The sequence below is a fragment of the Lithobates pipiens genome, unplaced genomic scaffold (assembly GCF_037356315.1).
Source record: "Lithobates pipiens isolate NorthernLeopardFrog02 unplaced genomic scaffold, aLitPip1_a1.2 Scaffold_18, whole genome shotgun sequence".
In the NCBI taxonomy this organism is placed as follows: domain Eukaryota; kingdom Metazoa; phylum Chordata; class Amphibia; order Anura; family Ranidae; genus Lithobates; species Lithobates pipiens.
This window is the reverse complement of record NW_027507758.1, coordinates 193,587,611-193,603,448: the sequence shown is the minus strand read 5'-3', so window position 1 is coordinate 193,603,448 and position 15,838 is coordinate 193,587,611.

Below are 15,838 nucleotides of genomic sequence, written 5' to 3'. Positions count from 1 at the left end.
ATAAAATTGTAAAAAATAATGAAAAGTAAAATAATATAAATAAAAAAAAACTACTGACACCATCCACTGCTCTATTGGCACCATCCACTGCCCTCGCAAATTTTTTTTGTAAAAAAATACATTTGTAAGAAATAATACAAAATAAAATAATAAACAAAAAAAAATTGACACTGTCTATTGCTCTACTGACACTATCCACTGCCCTACTGACACCATCCTGCACATGCTACCCACCACTAGACATGTGCATTCGTTATTGTCCGAATGTATTTTTTTCAGAATTTCAGGGATTTACGTGTTCTTTTTAACAAAACGATAAAGAACGCGCAGAATCCGAAATCCGAATTTTTTTTGTGACAACAGTTTGATAAAGATAGATAGAAGATTCGACATGATGGGGACAATAGTCGATCTGTGGCAAAGTTATGGTCGATTGTGCCTAACATAACTCTATGGCCCCTTTCACACTGGGGTGGGAGCAGCATTGGTGGTAAAAAGGACAGGTTAAAACCGCCCGCAAAGGGCCGATGCAGCAACGCTTTGCCGACGGTATAGCCGCGCTGCCCCATTTAATTCAATTCAGTGTATACACCACTCCTTCACCGCTCCAAAGCTGCTGCTTGCAGGAGTTTTTTAACGTCCTGCAAGCGCACCACTCCAGCGGCTGTTTCAGGGCGCTTTGCAGATGATATTTTAAGTGCTGTAGCCCCTGCAAAGCATCCCAGTGTGAAAGGGGCCTATTAGTCCAAGATTATTCAACATAGAGAAAAAAAATTTGACATTACAGAGACAAGATTTGACGAAGCATCTAAAAACATATGATCCCCGCGATTTACATTTATGGCAAATAAATAGGGTATAGAAGAATTCTAATGTTGTTTGACTAGTAATAATAATTAACAATTATAACTATTACTAGTCAAACAACATTAGAATTCTACTATAGCTTGTGGGTGGAGCATTCGACCGGAAATATACGATCACGGCATCATACTGCTTTGTCGAATCTTCTTAGAACATCTGACAGACGCCATAAGCCTTAAATTGACAGATTCGACCTTAATTAGTTCGGATTTTCGTACGAATGCATTTTTAACAAAACAAAATAAATAAAAACGAATTTCTGGAGTAACTAAATTGATTTTTTGTACCAAACCGAAATTCCGAAACTGAATATGTCAGAGAAGGGTTCTTTCCAGCCGCATCAGCCGTATCCCTGCACGCATGATGTGAGACACTCTGGCGGGGCTATTCAAAATGGCTCTGGTGCCCCAACGGGTTGCTGGTTTGTCTTCAGCTTCCCTTTTATGTTTGCTTCCTGTTTTCTGCATTTGATTACCCGTTGTGACCCGGACTGTTCCCGACTACTCTGCTATTCTTCTGGACCTGACCCTCGGCCTGCTTAACGGACTTGCCTAGCCTTCACCAGTGTTTGTCCCTCGGCCTGCTAAACGGACTTGCCTTGCCTTCTCCAGTGTTTGACAATCAGCTTTTGACCCGGATTGCCTGCCTTCTCCAGTGTTTGACCTTTGCTTGTAACTCGGACTTACCTTGTACCTCCTGTATCAGACCTTCAGCCAGTTCCGGAATTCCTGCTAACCTTGGTTCAGCTCAACAGCCATCTCCTGGGAGCTCTACTACCTGCTGGTGGCCCATGCCTCTTCATTCCACCCATTTCCTGTACCACCTCCAGGGATCAGGGTGCGCTTAGTTGCAAGGGCGAACCGCTCTCGGCATCTCGGCCTTGGTAAGTACTCACCTGACAGAATATTTCAGTGTGTGCATGTCTACCCACCACCATATACTCCACACTCTTCTCCTGCACATACTACCTACTGCCATGTACTCTGCACTCCTCTCCCTTAGCTGATCATTATATTAGTGTCACTGTTGAAGTCAGTGTCAATAAAGTCAGCTCCTCCAGTCCACCTCTGTGCTCCTCTGGCTCCCCCTCTGTGCTCCTCTGGCTTCACGATCCCCCTCTGTGCTCCTTCAGCTCCCCCTCTGTGCTCCTTCAGCTCCCCCTCTGTGCTCCTCCGGTCCCCCTCATCCTCGATCTATCAGGATGGAGAGCAGAGGAAGAAGCCAGTAAATATGTAATTGAGTAACTGAGCATCATAAGATGTTTACGATGCTTCAGTTAACAAATAGAATGGAGCCTCTGCCTCCTGTCCATTCATCTTCAGTGGAGCTGAGGATGCTGAGAAAGGGACTGGTGTCCTCAGTCTCTTTCTCTCTCTCAAAGGGGAGATGTAAGGGGTCTGTTTAGAAAAATGTTTGAAAAAAAAAAAAAGAATAAAACTAAAATTGTAAAAAAAAAAAAAAAAGTAAAATAATAAAACAAAAAAAATACTGAAACCATACCATCCACTGCTCTATTGACACCATCCATTGCCCTCACAAAATGTTTGTAAAAAAATACATTCGTAAGAAATAATAATAAAAAAAAATGCTACCCACCACCATATAGTCCACACTCTTCTCCTGCACATACTACCCACTGCCATATACTCTGCACTCCTCTCCCTTAGCTAATCATTATATTAGTGTCACAGTGTCTGTTAGTCAGTTAAAGTGGTTGTAAACCCTTACAGCCCACTTTTTGCTACAGGTAAGCCTATAATAAGGTTTACCTGTAGCTACCCAGGATATCTCCTAAACCTGCACAGTTTAGGAGATATGCCCTGTCCCCTGCATGTGCCGATGTCATTGGCACATGCGCACTGAAGCAAACTTAAGCAGTGGCACGTATGTGCTGTTGCTTCAGCGAATGTGCCATTACCAGCGGCTCCCGCATGCATGCGTGGGAGCGACATCATCACGGCTCCGGCCAATCACAGCGACAGAGCCGCGATACCCGGAAGTAACCCTCTGGAGGGATGTCCCCGGCCGGTGCTGTGTACGGGTACCACAGCAAGGGCTTCGATCTCAGGTGAGTTTTACATAATGAGTTAGTATACTATGCATACTAGCTCATTATGCCTTTGTTTTGCGGGTTGTTCGTTTTTTTTCTTTTTTCCAAAGTGGGCTTACAACCACTTTAAGCCAGCCATAGATGATTAGAATCGTGCCTGGTTTAGCAGGGACAGGCTAAGATTTAAACCATCTCTGGGTGCAGCCCTGAACTCTAAACTGTGTACATAACGTGCCTCTGCGCATCTTTGGTAAGAATAAAATATGCATTGAAAAGTTTTTTCTCTATCTCTTCTTCTTAATATTTGGTAGTCATTTGCCAAAACAATTTAAGAAGTATCTTTTATTTATATGATGGACAAAATGTGAGAAATAACATATATATCATACAATCATTCCATAAACACATACCACATACACTGCATATATAATTTGAGGAAATATACCTATAAAATCATTTACCGTTTGCCAATAAAAAAATATGTCCCCGGATTTAATTTTAAAAATCTGGTCACCTTACTTTAAAAACAAAGACCACAGTCATGCTGAAGTCAAATGATGCTTACTAGTGCTGCCTTAGTCCACCTAATTATATGTTAACTTTATTCATTTAATACAAGCAACAATTAAATATTTTATTCTGAATAGTATGCTTTATTTAGTTGTGTCATTAGTTATGCAGTGTGTATAGTACTTTAGTGTATGCAATAATTTTATTAAGCTTTAGGGGTGACAGTGTAACATTATGACTCTGGCACAGTCACTGAGTCACTGAGCTCTTATGCCAAATCAATGTCGCCACAGATCATGTTTGTTCATGCACAGATAATATGTTTCCATGGCCATCTGGACTGAAAAATATAGGTTCCAGTAATGTTATCTTTGAGTCATCGAAGATAGCTGTATGAATATAGCAGACTTTGTTACATTGTCTATCTCCATAATATTGCAGCCCCATGTGCATAACTCTATGTACCTCGGTGTAGTGCCTACCTCTCAAGGGGCCGCTGATGTATCCCCTGATTAAAGATAACAAATATCTTTCCAGCAATGCAAAACCCTCTGTCACACCAAAACTGGAACAGGAGGATTTATTTCAGATACACACCCGACAAGGCAACAATAAAAAAAAGTGGCAGCAATAAACATTAGAAAAATAAACAAATCTGTACAATGCAAAAAAAATAGGATTTTTATAACAGCTTACCTGTAAAATCGTTTTCTTTTGAGGTACATCACGGGACACAGAGATTCAGTAATTACTGATGGGTTATAGGATATCACTAGGTGATAGGACACTGGCACACCCTAGACAGGAAGTTCAATCCCCCATATAACCCCTCCCCCTACTGCAGATACCTCAGTTTTGTAACAAAGCAATATAAGTGTATTAGAAGAGGGGAGGAAACCTCTGTGTCCCGTGATGTACCTCAAAAGAAAAGGATTTTACAGGTAAGCTGTTATAAAAATCCTATTTTCTTTCTCGTACATCAGGGGACACAGAGACTCAGTAATTACTGATGGGATGTCCCAGAGCAATTCTATCTGAGGGGAGGGGAACCACACAACATAGGGTGTAATCAGACCTGAGGACCCTGTACCGCTGCCTGCAGCACACAACGCCCAAAATGTCCTCATGCCTTCTCATATCCACCTGATAAATTTTGGTGAATGAATGGACTGATGACCAGGTTGCGGCCTTGCAGATTTGAGCCATGGAGGCCTGGTGATGCACTGCCCACGAAGCACTAATAGCCCTAGTGGAGTGCGCCTTCATTTAAAAAAAATAGAGTTACGCTTACCGGTAACGTCTTTTCCAGTAGTCTTTCAGGACAGCCACTATGAGAGATAGACTCCTCCTCTTCCTCTGGAAACACTGCGCCAGCCCATAAATTCTTACTTCCCCTGCCGGACCTCAGTTTATATCAAGATTACCTCCGGCCAGCTGGGGAGACACAAGAACACATTAATAACATATTTATCAAATACCATTATCTTGCTGCGCTCTGGTCTTTTGTAAGACTCCCCCCAATTTTCGGGTGGGAACTAGGGCTGTCCTGAAAGACTACTGGAAAAGACGTTACCGGTAAGCGTAACTCTAATTTTCCCTAATCGTCTTTCAGGACAGCCACTATGAGAGGATAAACGAGCACTTACCAGTTAGGATGGGACTACAGCTTGCAAAACCTTTTGCCCAAAGGTCTGCTCACCTGCCGACACCAGATTCACTCTGTAGTGTTTTACGAAAGTGGAGTAGCTGGACCATGTTGCTGCTCTGCAAATCTGCTCTGGCGTTGCTCCTGCTCTTTCTGCCTGGGAGGCTGCCATAGCTCTAGTAGAGTGTGCTTTAATACCCACTGGGATTTCTTTCCCTGCAACTGAATAAGCCTGCTCGATGGCTACTCTGAGCCATCTAGCAATAGTGCGTCGGGACGATTTACAACCTTTTCTGGCCCCCGGAAAACAAAACAAATAAGGAGTCTGACCTTCTGAATGTCTCGGTCAGTTCTAAATAGTGTAGGATACATCTCCTAACATCAAAATAATGAAATTTTAGTTCCTTCTCGCCGGAGGGATTGGGACAAAAAGAGGGCAAAACAATTTCCTGGCTTCTATGAAAGCTGGATGCCACTTTCGGCAAAAAGGCCGGATCGGTCTTTAAAACTATCCGGTCCGGAAAAATAACGCAAAAGGGAGCCCTGACTGATAAGGCCTCCATCTCACTGACCCTCCTGGCAGTTGTTACTGCTACCAGAAACACTGTCTTCAGAGTAAGTTCTCTCAGAAAACACTCTTTTAAAGGCTCAAAGGGGGGTCCAGTTAAGCTCTGTAAAACTAAAGATAAATCCCATCTGGAAAAGGACAGACCTTGGACCGGTCTCTGTCTGGACAGGGCCCTAAAGAACCTGACTACCCATGGGTTGGCAGCCAAATGATCTTCCAAATAAACACTGAGGGCTGATACTTGACCCCTAAGGGTACTAATGGATAAGCCTTTATCTGCCCCACATTGAAAAAATTCCAAAACTGCGGAGGAGCTCCGTACTGGGAAAGAGCTCTCTGCGCACCACTTGTTGAAACGTAACCAGACCTTTCCATAGATCTGGCGAGTTTCCTTTTTCCTACTGTCCAGGAGGGTAGAAACTAGTCTCTCTGAAAATCCTTTCGATTTTAATAAACCCTCCTCAGTAGCCAGGCCACTAACTTCCACTGGCGTACTCGTGGGCAGAGGACTGGCCCCTGAGAGAGGAGATCGCCCCGAGGGGGCAAGAGTAGGGGAGGTTCTACCACCAACTGCTTTAGCATGGAGAACCATGCTCTCTTGGGCCAATGCGGTGTCACCAGAATCAGAGATGTGTTTTCCATTTGAAACTTTCTCAGAACTGCTGGCAACAACGCTGGAGGTGGGAAGTGCCAATTCTGGTTCAAGGCGTCCACACCTAAGGCTCCCTCTCCCCTTCTTAGGGAGAAAAAACAGGGGGGTTTTGCATTGTTTCTGAACGCGAAAAGGTCCACCTCTGGAGACCCCCATCTCTTTATTATGAGATTGAAAACCTCCTGGTTGAGAACCCAATCGCCCTCACTCAGCCTCTTTCGGCTGAGAAAGTCTGCTACCACGTTTTTCTCTCCCCTCAGGAAAACTGCTGAGAGCGAAAGGGTGTAGATCTCGGCCCAGCTCAGGATCTCTGTCGCTAAAGACAACAGGGCTCCGCTTCTCGTGCCACCCTGCTTGTTTAAATAGGCCACTACGGAGGAGTTGTCCGACCGCACCTGAATGTGGTGACCCCGGAGCTCTTTTTTGAAGAATCTGAGGGCTAGTCCCACTGCCCTTAATTCTTTCCAGTTGGACGATCGAGGCAACTCGCCGTCCTCCCAAGTGCCCTGGGCTAGAAGGGAACCCAAATGTGCCCCCCAGCCTTTTCCACTTGCATCTGTGGTCACTACCCGAGAAACCGGGATGAGCCACAGACGCCCTTGCGACAGATTCGTCACTTTCCTCCACCACCAGAGGAATCTCTTTACTTGGTGTGGAATATGTACTAGGGTGTCTAGAGCCTCCTGACTGTGGTCCCACACCCCTAGGATGAAGGTCTGTAGGGGACGAAAATGTAGCCCTGCCCACTGCACTGCTGGGAGGGTAGATGTAAGGAGACCCAATACTGACATCAGAACCCTTATGGAAACCAGCTGGTTGCTCTGAAGAGAGGCCCCCGCTCTGTCCAGCTTTTGTACCTTCTCTCTTGGTAGAAAAACTCTCAACAGTGTTGAATCCAACAGGAAACCTAGATAGGAGATCTGTTGTGAGGGGATCAGGCTGGACTTTTCCAAGTTCAGAAGCCACCCCAGGTCTGTAAGGACCCCTTTGGTTAGATCGAGATCCTTGACCAACTGTGTTGGGGACGCTGCAAATAAAAGCAGGTCGTCCAGGTAGGCTATTATACATATCCCTTGGAGCCGAAGAAAGGCCATGGCTTCTGCCAGGACCTTGGTAAAAATGCAGAGGATAGCCCGAATGGCAGGGCCTGAAACTGAAAATGTACTGTTTCTCCCCCTAAATCTATGGCAAGGCGTAGAAACTTCTGCGAGGCCTCCGCTATAGGGATGTGTAAATACGCGTCCCTTAGGTCCAGAGATACCATGAAACAGTTGCGGGGCAGAAGAGCCCTTACTGAAAAGATCGACTCCATGCGGAATCTTTTGTATGTCACTGAAGCGTTCAGGGGCTTTAAGTTCAGAATCAATCAGATGTGAGAATAAAACCCCCTTCCCTCTTCTGCTTTTGGGACCCTGAGAATAACATCCTGATTCTCCAATTCCCTCAGAGCTTCTAGCAAGGCCTCGGCCTTTACCATGCACCTGGGTAGATGCGTGACAAGGAGCCTTTGAGGGGGTGGTCTTAGGAATTCCAAGAGGTACCCCCTTCTTATTACCCCTAAAATAAATTGATTGGGGGATATTGTCTCCCACTGTGGTAGAAAGGCCCCCAGTCTTCCTCCCACTGTAGCTGGAATGTCACTGGGTTTTACAGGACTGGACAGGAGGGCGAAAAATCGCCCCTCCTCTGCCCCTGCCTTTTTGGGGCCAGGTTCTCTTTTTCCCCTCTGGTTTAGGGGTTTCCCTACGCCCTTGCGGACGAAACCCCTTTTTTGTTTGTACGGGGGTTTTCCGTTTATGAGGAAAGGATTTTTTCCTGTCCGCTGTCCGGTCTAGAACAGTCTCTAGCCCTGGGCCAAAAAGGAGGTCCCCCGTCAGGGGTATCCCACATAGTTTTATCTTGGAGGCATTATCCCCTGGCCACGTTTTTAGCCAGAGGGCCCTTCTGGCCCGAATTGGCTAGAGCCGCCGTTCTGCCCGACATGCGGACGGACTCAGCAGAGGCATCTGCTATGTAAGCGATCCCTCGCAGCATAGTAGGGAAGGACGACAGAATGGTTTCCTTATCTGTGCCTGCCTCAATATGTTGTTGGATCTGTGAGAGCCAGTGCTCTAAATTGCGAGCCACAACTGTAACTGCCATTTCAGGCTTTAGATTGCCGATAGCCGAGTCCCACGTTTTCTTAAGCAGAGAGTCAATCCTTTTGTCCATGACATCTGCCAAGGCCCCCATGTCTTCAAACGCCAAATCTGTGTGTCTGGAGACCTGGGAGAAAGCGGCATCTAATTTTGGGATTTTTATTCCAAAGGCATGCCAGGTCCTCTGAAAATGGGAATCTTCTTTTGAGGGATCTAGACAAAAAGGGCTTTCTCTCCGGATCCTGCCACTCCTTTTTAACTGTTTCCATTAAAACTTCGTGAACTGGAAACACCCTTCTTTTTGGTTCCCCTAAACCTGAATACATTTGGTCATGAAGGGTTAGGGGCTTGTTATCCGTCTGGATACCGAGGGTTGTATAAATTGCTTTTAAGAGGTCCTCTACCTCATCAAGGGATAATTTATATCTGGAGGCTTTCCTGGACCCCCCGTCCTGGTCCTCCCCCTCTGAACCCTCCTAGGAATCGGAAGAGGAACTGTCTGGAAGTTCCCTTCCTGTCCCTGAAGGGCCTGCAACCTCTGCCCCCCCTGTATTAGCAGGTTGGACTGGAGCAGAACTCTGTGCTAGAGGTGGGGTTGTATCCTGGGGAGATGGACCCGCGGGAAGCTGAAATTTTTCAAAAAGGGATCTAAAAGAAGAGAAGGTAGACGAGAGCTCTTTGACTGAAGCTGCTAGTCCTGACTCCTGTTCAGATTCCCTTTCCCTAAATAGGGAGTCAATACAGCCTTTGCACAACACTTTGGTCCAAGATTCCCCTAAAATGTCCCTACAGGAGGCACACTTCTTTTTAGAGCTATGCGTAGACCTAGTTTTTTCCGTAGCTTTCTGAAATAAGTAAAAAAGGAAAAAACTGAAAAGAGACAAAGTCAATAGAAAGCTCGGGATACAACCCTGGGAGTGCACTGGACCCTTTTTTTTAAAAGAAGGGATCTGAGCCTCCCCTCCCCCCTGGCCACCCAGGGGGTCTGCCCCCCCCCATGATAGAACCATACATTGGGGTGGGGGGATCCTAGATAGAGTACCCCTCCCCAGGGTGCTCTTACCTTAGGAATGCTGGAGATAGTGTCTGTTGGTTGAGCCTCAGCTTCCGACATGACTGCAGGTGGCTGCTTACTACAGAGTTCCACGCTGCCTGTGCGCGTTCCGAACTCATCTCCAGCTTGTGCCCGGCCCTCCTATCAGCTCCACGACCCGGAACGGGAAGTCGATCGTATTCGAGGCCAAGCCTTCGCTTCCGCCGGATACGAATTCGCCCGTCGTTCGGCCCACTCGGTTCAAAGAAAAAAAGGGCGGACTGTACCCTTGTACAGGGAAATCTTTCGAACGGCTTGCCAGCTGCGTCCCTGTAGACGCGATAGGAGTCCCCCACGACCTGAAGCCGTGCTCGACTAGGAAGGGGTGGCAGTACCTGGTGAGGTAAGTAAACCGAACATCCAAACGGTTTGAACCCAGCTTTCTCCAAACGAAGGCCCCTGCTTCTTTCAACCGGGTTCTTTAACGAAAAAATGGCCACAGCCTCCCCGACTGATCGGCCTAGTTCCTTGCACAGTGTCTCCCCGCCGGAGGAAACACTAATAACTGAGGTCCGGCAGGGGAAGTAAGAATTTATGGGCTGGCGCAGTGTTTCCAGAGGAAGAGGAGGAGTCTATCTCTCATAGTGGCTGTCCTGAAAGACGATTAGTGAAAGCAGAATCTTTTGCTTCAAACCATAAGCTTGAACAATGACTTGTCTAATCCATTTAGCAATGGTAGATTTTGACGCTGCCTGTCCTCTCTTAGGACCCTCTGGCAATACAAACAAAACCTCCATTTTGCGAACCTGAGCAGTTGCTTCCAGATAGGCTTTGACTGCTCTCACTACATCCAAAGAATGTAGTGACTTCTCTTCCATAGAGCAGGGATTTGGAAAAAAGGAAGGCAGAATAATATCTTGGTTTAAATGAAAACCTGAGACCACCTTTGGTAGAAAACTAGGATAAGGGCGTAACACCACTCTATCCATGTGCATTATCAGATATGGTTCTTTACAAGAGAGGGCCGCTAATTATGATACTCTTCTGGCAGAAGAAATGGCCACCAGAAAAATGAATTTCCTTGTCAACAGAACTAAGGGAATTTGATGTATCGGTTCAAAAGCCTGCTTTTGTAAAGCTGACAGAACCAAATGCAAATCCCAGGGGTTCAGAGGTGTCCTAACTGGAGGATTAAGATGCGTTACCCCTTGTATAAAGCTTCGGACTAGGGATGAGCTTCGTGTTCGAGTCGAACATACGTTCGACTCGAACATCGGCTGTTCGCACGTTCAGCGAATACCGAATGTTATGGGCAGTTCGCCCCAAATTCATGTGGCGCTCACAGCCCACAATGCACTGCACCATCGCAGTGCATTGCTGGCTCATGATTGATCATCACAGTGCATGCTTGGCCAATCACGGCGCCGGCAGCGAGGAGAGCCATGATTGGCCACAGGTAGGATGCCTGTGGCCAATCATAGCTCAGGCTATGTAGTACACGCCCCACACTATATAAGGCCGCCAGCCAGTGGGTGTTCTCTGTGTACCTTCAACACAGTATACACTGTTCGTTATCGGACGATTTTGCGTTCTTGCTCTTCTGTAATTGAGCTGTTAGCAATCTGCAGGAGATTGTGCCTGTTGTCTGCGTGCCCTGACCGCAGTATACACCATTATATCCACCTATATAGCTAGCTATATTGCTCTTCTGTAATAGAGCTTGCAGTCAGTTGTAGGAGATTGTGCGCGTTGTCTGCGTGCCCTGACCGCACTATACACCGTTATATCCACCTATATAGCTAGCTATATTGCTCTTCTGTAATAGAGCTTGCAGTCAGTTGTAGGAGATTGTGCGTGTTGTCTGCGTGCCCTGACCGCACTATACACCATTATATCCACCTATATAGCTCTTCTCTAATTGAGCCATCTGCCATCTGCAGGAGTTAGTGGGTGTTGTGTGCCTCCAGCACTATATACACTACCCAATTGCTGGTTTTCCCATCTCCCTTCAGGCCATTACCATGTCTGGAAGACCAACAAGGAGAGGAAGGCAGGTGCGAGTCGATAAAAGAGGGCAAGCAGGCTCTGTGTCTAGAGACAACAGTGCTGGTCGTGGACACGGTGCATCGTCATCATCAGCACGTAGCCATGGGACACGCTTGTCCTTCTTTTCGGCAGCTGGACATGTTGAGCCGCATCATGCCGAAGACTTGGTAGAGTGGATGACCAAGCCCTCTTCATCCTCCTCATCCTCTCTCACCCAGGCTCAGGGTACTAGCAAAGCAGCTGCCAACGCATCGTCTTCCCTCCTCTCAATGTCATCATCAGTGACTCCTTCCCTAGACCCACCACGTCCTCCTGAGGAGTCTCCTGAACTCTTTGAGCACAGTGTTGGGTACATGCTCCAGGAGGATGCCCACTGTTTTGTAGGCTCTGATGATGATACTCAGCTAGAGGAAGGCAGTAGCGTGAGCGCAGAGAGAGGGGATGCTCAAGAAGGACAGCAATCTGGCAGTCATGTTCCACAAGCTGCAGCATACTGCCAGGTTTGCTCCAGCGATGAAGAGGGAGGGGATGATGACGGCACTGACTCCACGTGGGTGCCTGGTAGGAGAGAGGAGGAGGAGGAGGCACATGTCCAACGAGGCAGGATGCCCTCCAGGGGCCAGCTTAGGGGCAGCACACCGACTGAATCACACCGCAGAGCTCCGCCTGTGCAGGGCGCTGCCTCTGCGCGTTATTCTAAAAGTTCTTTGGTGTGGGCCTTTTTTGAGACGAGTGCATCAGATCGCAACGCTGCTATTTGCAACATATGTCTCAAGCGTATCTCGCGTGGCCAAAACATCAGCCGCTTGGGCACCACATGCTTGACCAGACATATGTTGACCTGCCATGCAGCTCGTTGGCAAGCGTACCTCAAAGACCCACACCAAAGAACAAAGTGGACCTCCCCTTGCTCCTCATCAGCTGGGATCTCCAACCCCACTAGACCTTCAGTCCTCTCTGAAACCTGCTCTGAGAGGAATGAAGGTGTAGAATTAGGTGTGTCACAGCCAGGTGCTTCTGGGCACTCTGCTAGCAGTACACCCACGTCCGATTATAGCAGGCAAATTTCTCTGCCCCAGCTGCTGGACCGTCGAAAGAAGTTCACTCCCAGCCATCCACATGCCCAGCAGTTGAATGCTAGCTTGGCTAAATTGCTATCACTTCAACTGCTGCCTTTTCAGTTGGTAGACTCGGCCCCCTTCCGTGACTTTGTACAATGTGCAGTTCCTCAGTGGCAGGTCCCCAAACGCCACTTTTTCTCATGGAAGGCGATTCCGGCTCTCTCCCGGCATGTGGAAGGCAATGTTCTTGCCTCGCTGGACAGGGCGGTCAGCGGTAAGGTGCATATTACCACTGACTCATGGTCCAGCAGGCATGGACAGGGACGTTACCTGTCTTTCACGGGTCACTCTTCTGGCAGCTGGGAAGGATGCAGGACAAGGTGCAGTATTGTTGGAGGTTTTCCGCCACCACGCCTCCAAAATGCTACTACTGGTTGTGACACACCTCTCTCCTCCACCCCCTCCTCTTCTTCTTCCTCCATGGCCTCTTCCAGTGCTCTGTCCTCAGAACCAGCGGTGCTCCGTAGGCGTTCCAGGGGCTACGCAAGTAAGCAGGCAAAACGATGCCATGCCATGCTTGTGCTGGTTTGTTTGGGGGACAGGGGCCACACTGGGGCAGATATTTTGTCAGCTCTGCAGGGGCAGGCCGAGAGGTGGTTGACGCCACGCCAGCTGAAGCCAGGAATGGTGGTTTGCGACAATGGCACCAACCTCCTCTCCGCCCTCCGACAGGGACAACTGACCCATGTGCCCTGTGTGGCTCACGTCCTTAACCTGGTGGTGCAGCGGTTCTTGGGCAGGTACCCAGGCTTAAAGGATGTCCTGAAGCAGGCCAGGAAAGTCTGTGTGCATTTCTGCCGATCATTTAATGCCTGTGCTCGGCTGGCTGAGCGCCAAAAGGAGTTGAACTTGCCCAAGAACCGCCTTATATGTGACATGCCCACCAGGTGGAACTCAACGTTGGCCATGCTGCAGCGGCTGCACACGCAGCAGAGGGCCATCAATGAGTACCTGTGCGACTACGGCAGCAGGACAGGGTCAGGGGAGCTCGGTTTTTCTCACCACGCCAGTGGGACATGATCAGGGATGCATGCACTGTCCTGTTACCGTTTGAGGAGGCCACAAGGATGGTGAGCAGTGACAGTGCATGCATCAGTGACACTGTACCTCTTGTCCACCTGTTGGAGCATACGCTGCGTGGAATAATGGACAGGGCACTTGAGGCAGAACAGAGGCAGGAAGAGGAGGACTTCCTTGCCTCTCAAGGCCCCCTTTATCCAGACAGTGTTACTGCTGTCCCACCCATCACACAGGAAGAGGAGGAGGAGGAGGAGGAGGATGATGATTGTGTCATCATGGAGGTGGAGGCTGGCACTCAGCATCAGCAGCCTTGTAGAGATGATTTACAGTCCCAAGAAACCCGTGGACTTGTACGTGGCTGGGAGGAGGTAGTTGCGGATCATGTTGTCCTTAGTGACCCAGAGGACTCCGGACCAATTGCCTCAGCTAACCTATGCTGCATGGCCTCCCTGATCCTGCAAAGCCTGCGGAAGGATCCTCGTATTCTTCGGATCAAGGAGAGGGACCATTACTGGCTGGCCACTCTCCTTGATCCACGGCACAAGGGTAAGGTTGCCGACCTTATCTTGTCGTCGCAGAGGATGAGACATCTGTGGGAGGCCTTGCAGAAAGGTCTGTGCAACGCGTTCCCAGAGACTGGGAGGTTACAAACTTCTGGTCCTGGACAACATGTTGCTGAGGCATTGGTCAGAAGGAGCAGTGGAGAAGGTGGCCGTCTGACCGATGCGTTCAGACAATTTTTTAGTCCGCAGCCCCAAGGTATGATCGGTTCCAGCAACCATCGCCAGCGGCTGATTTACATGGTGCAGGAATACCTAGGGTCAAGGTCAGACTTGGACACTTTTCCCACCGAAAATCCTCTGGCTTACTGGGTCTTGAGGATGGATCACTGGCCAGAGCTTGCACAGTATACAATTGAGCTACTGGCCTGTCCTGCATCCAGCGTTCTTTCGGAACGCACCTTCAGTGCTGCTGGTGGCTTTGTTACCGATCACAGGGTACGCCTGTCCACCGACTCAGTTGATCGACTGACCTTCATCAAGATGAATCAGTCTTGGATCACCCACAGCTACCAAGCAGCCGAAGCTGATGTAACCGAATAATTTTTTTTTGAAATATCACATCCCTTCAAGACTGCCCATGCTGATGCTGAGTGACTGTCCTGTTATGTTGATTGTCTATCCTCTTCCTCCTCTGCTGATATGTTGGAAGAACATTTTTGGTTCTGGGTGATGCCACCAGCCCAATTTTTCAGCCCGTTTAACAGGGGCGTTTAATTACAATTTTTGATGCAATGCTTTGCAGCAGGGCTCATTCCTGCACCACAACTAGAGTATATGGGAGAGGTTGCAGTGTCGTGGCACCAGCACCAGTGCCTAAGGCCCAATTTTTCAGCCCCTGTTTAACAGGGGCATGTAATTACATTTCTTGATATAATATTTCACAGCAGGGCCCGTTCCTGTGCCCACCCAGAGTAACTGTGAGGACGTAGCCCTTGCACACATGGTCGGAGATTCTGTCGGAATGTGTCCGATCGGAGCGTTTTGTCGGATATTCCGACTGTGTGTGGTCTGCATCGGACTGTTTCCGTCGGAATATCCGTCGGACCAAATTTTCCAACTTGCCGGAAATATTTTCCGTCAAAATGCTCCGATCGGACATACTCCGATCATGTGTAGCCTACTCCGACGGACAAGGTGCCACGCATGCTCAGATTCAAATTCCGACACGGAAGCGCTCGTTCAGGTAAAACTACTGCTCGTAATCGATATAGCACATTCGTCACGCTGCAATGTTAAAAATTCTTTCATGAAGTGCATTCTCTTGTTCTTTACAATGCTGCAAGAAGGAACTTCTTTTGATGCTCATAGTCACACACACTTCTCCCGAACATATTTCCTAACTCTTTTTTAACCATTTTGGCAGTACAATTTTTGAATTTGTCACATCTACACAATTTTATATATATATATATTTTTTTTTTGGGCTGCATTTTTTTTTTTCCTAAACATCTCCTTTTTTGACAGTTTGCTCATCTTTCCATTTTTTGGGGTGTGTTTTGTGTGTAAACTTACCACAACAACATTATTTTCTTTTTTAGATTTTCTTTTTTAATCTACATGAGGTTGTTTAGTGTTGATACCCCTTGTTATTCATTTCACTTTTTTGGGGGAAATGTACCTGCCTGCTC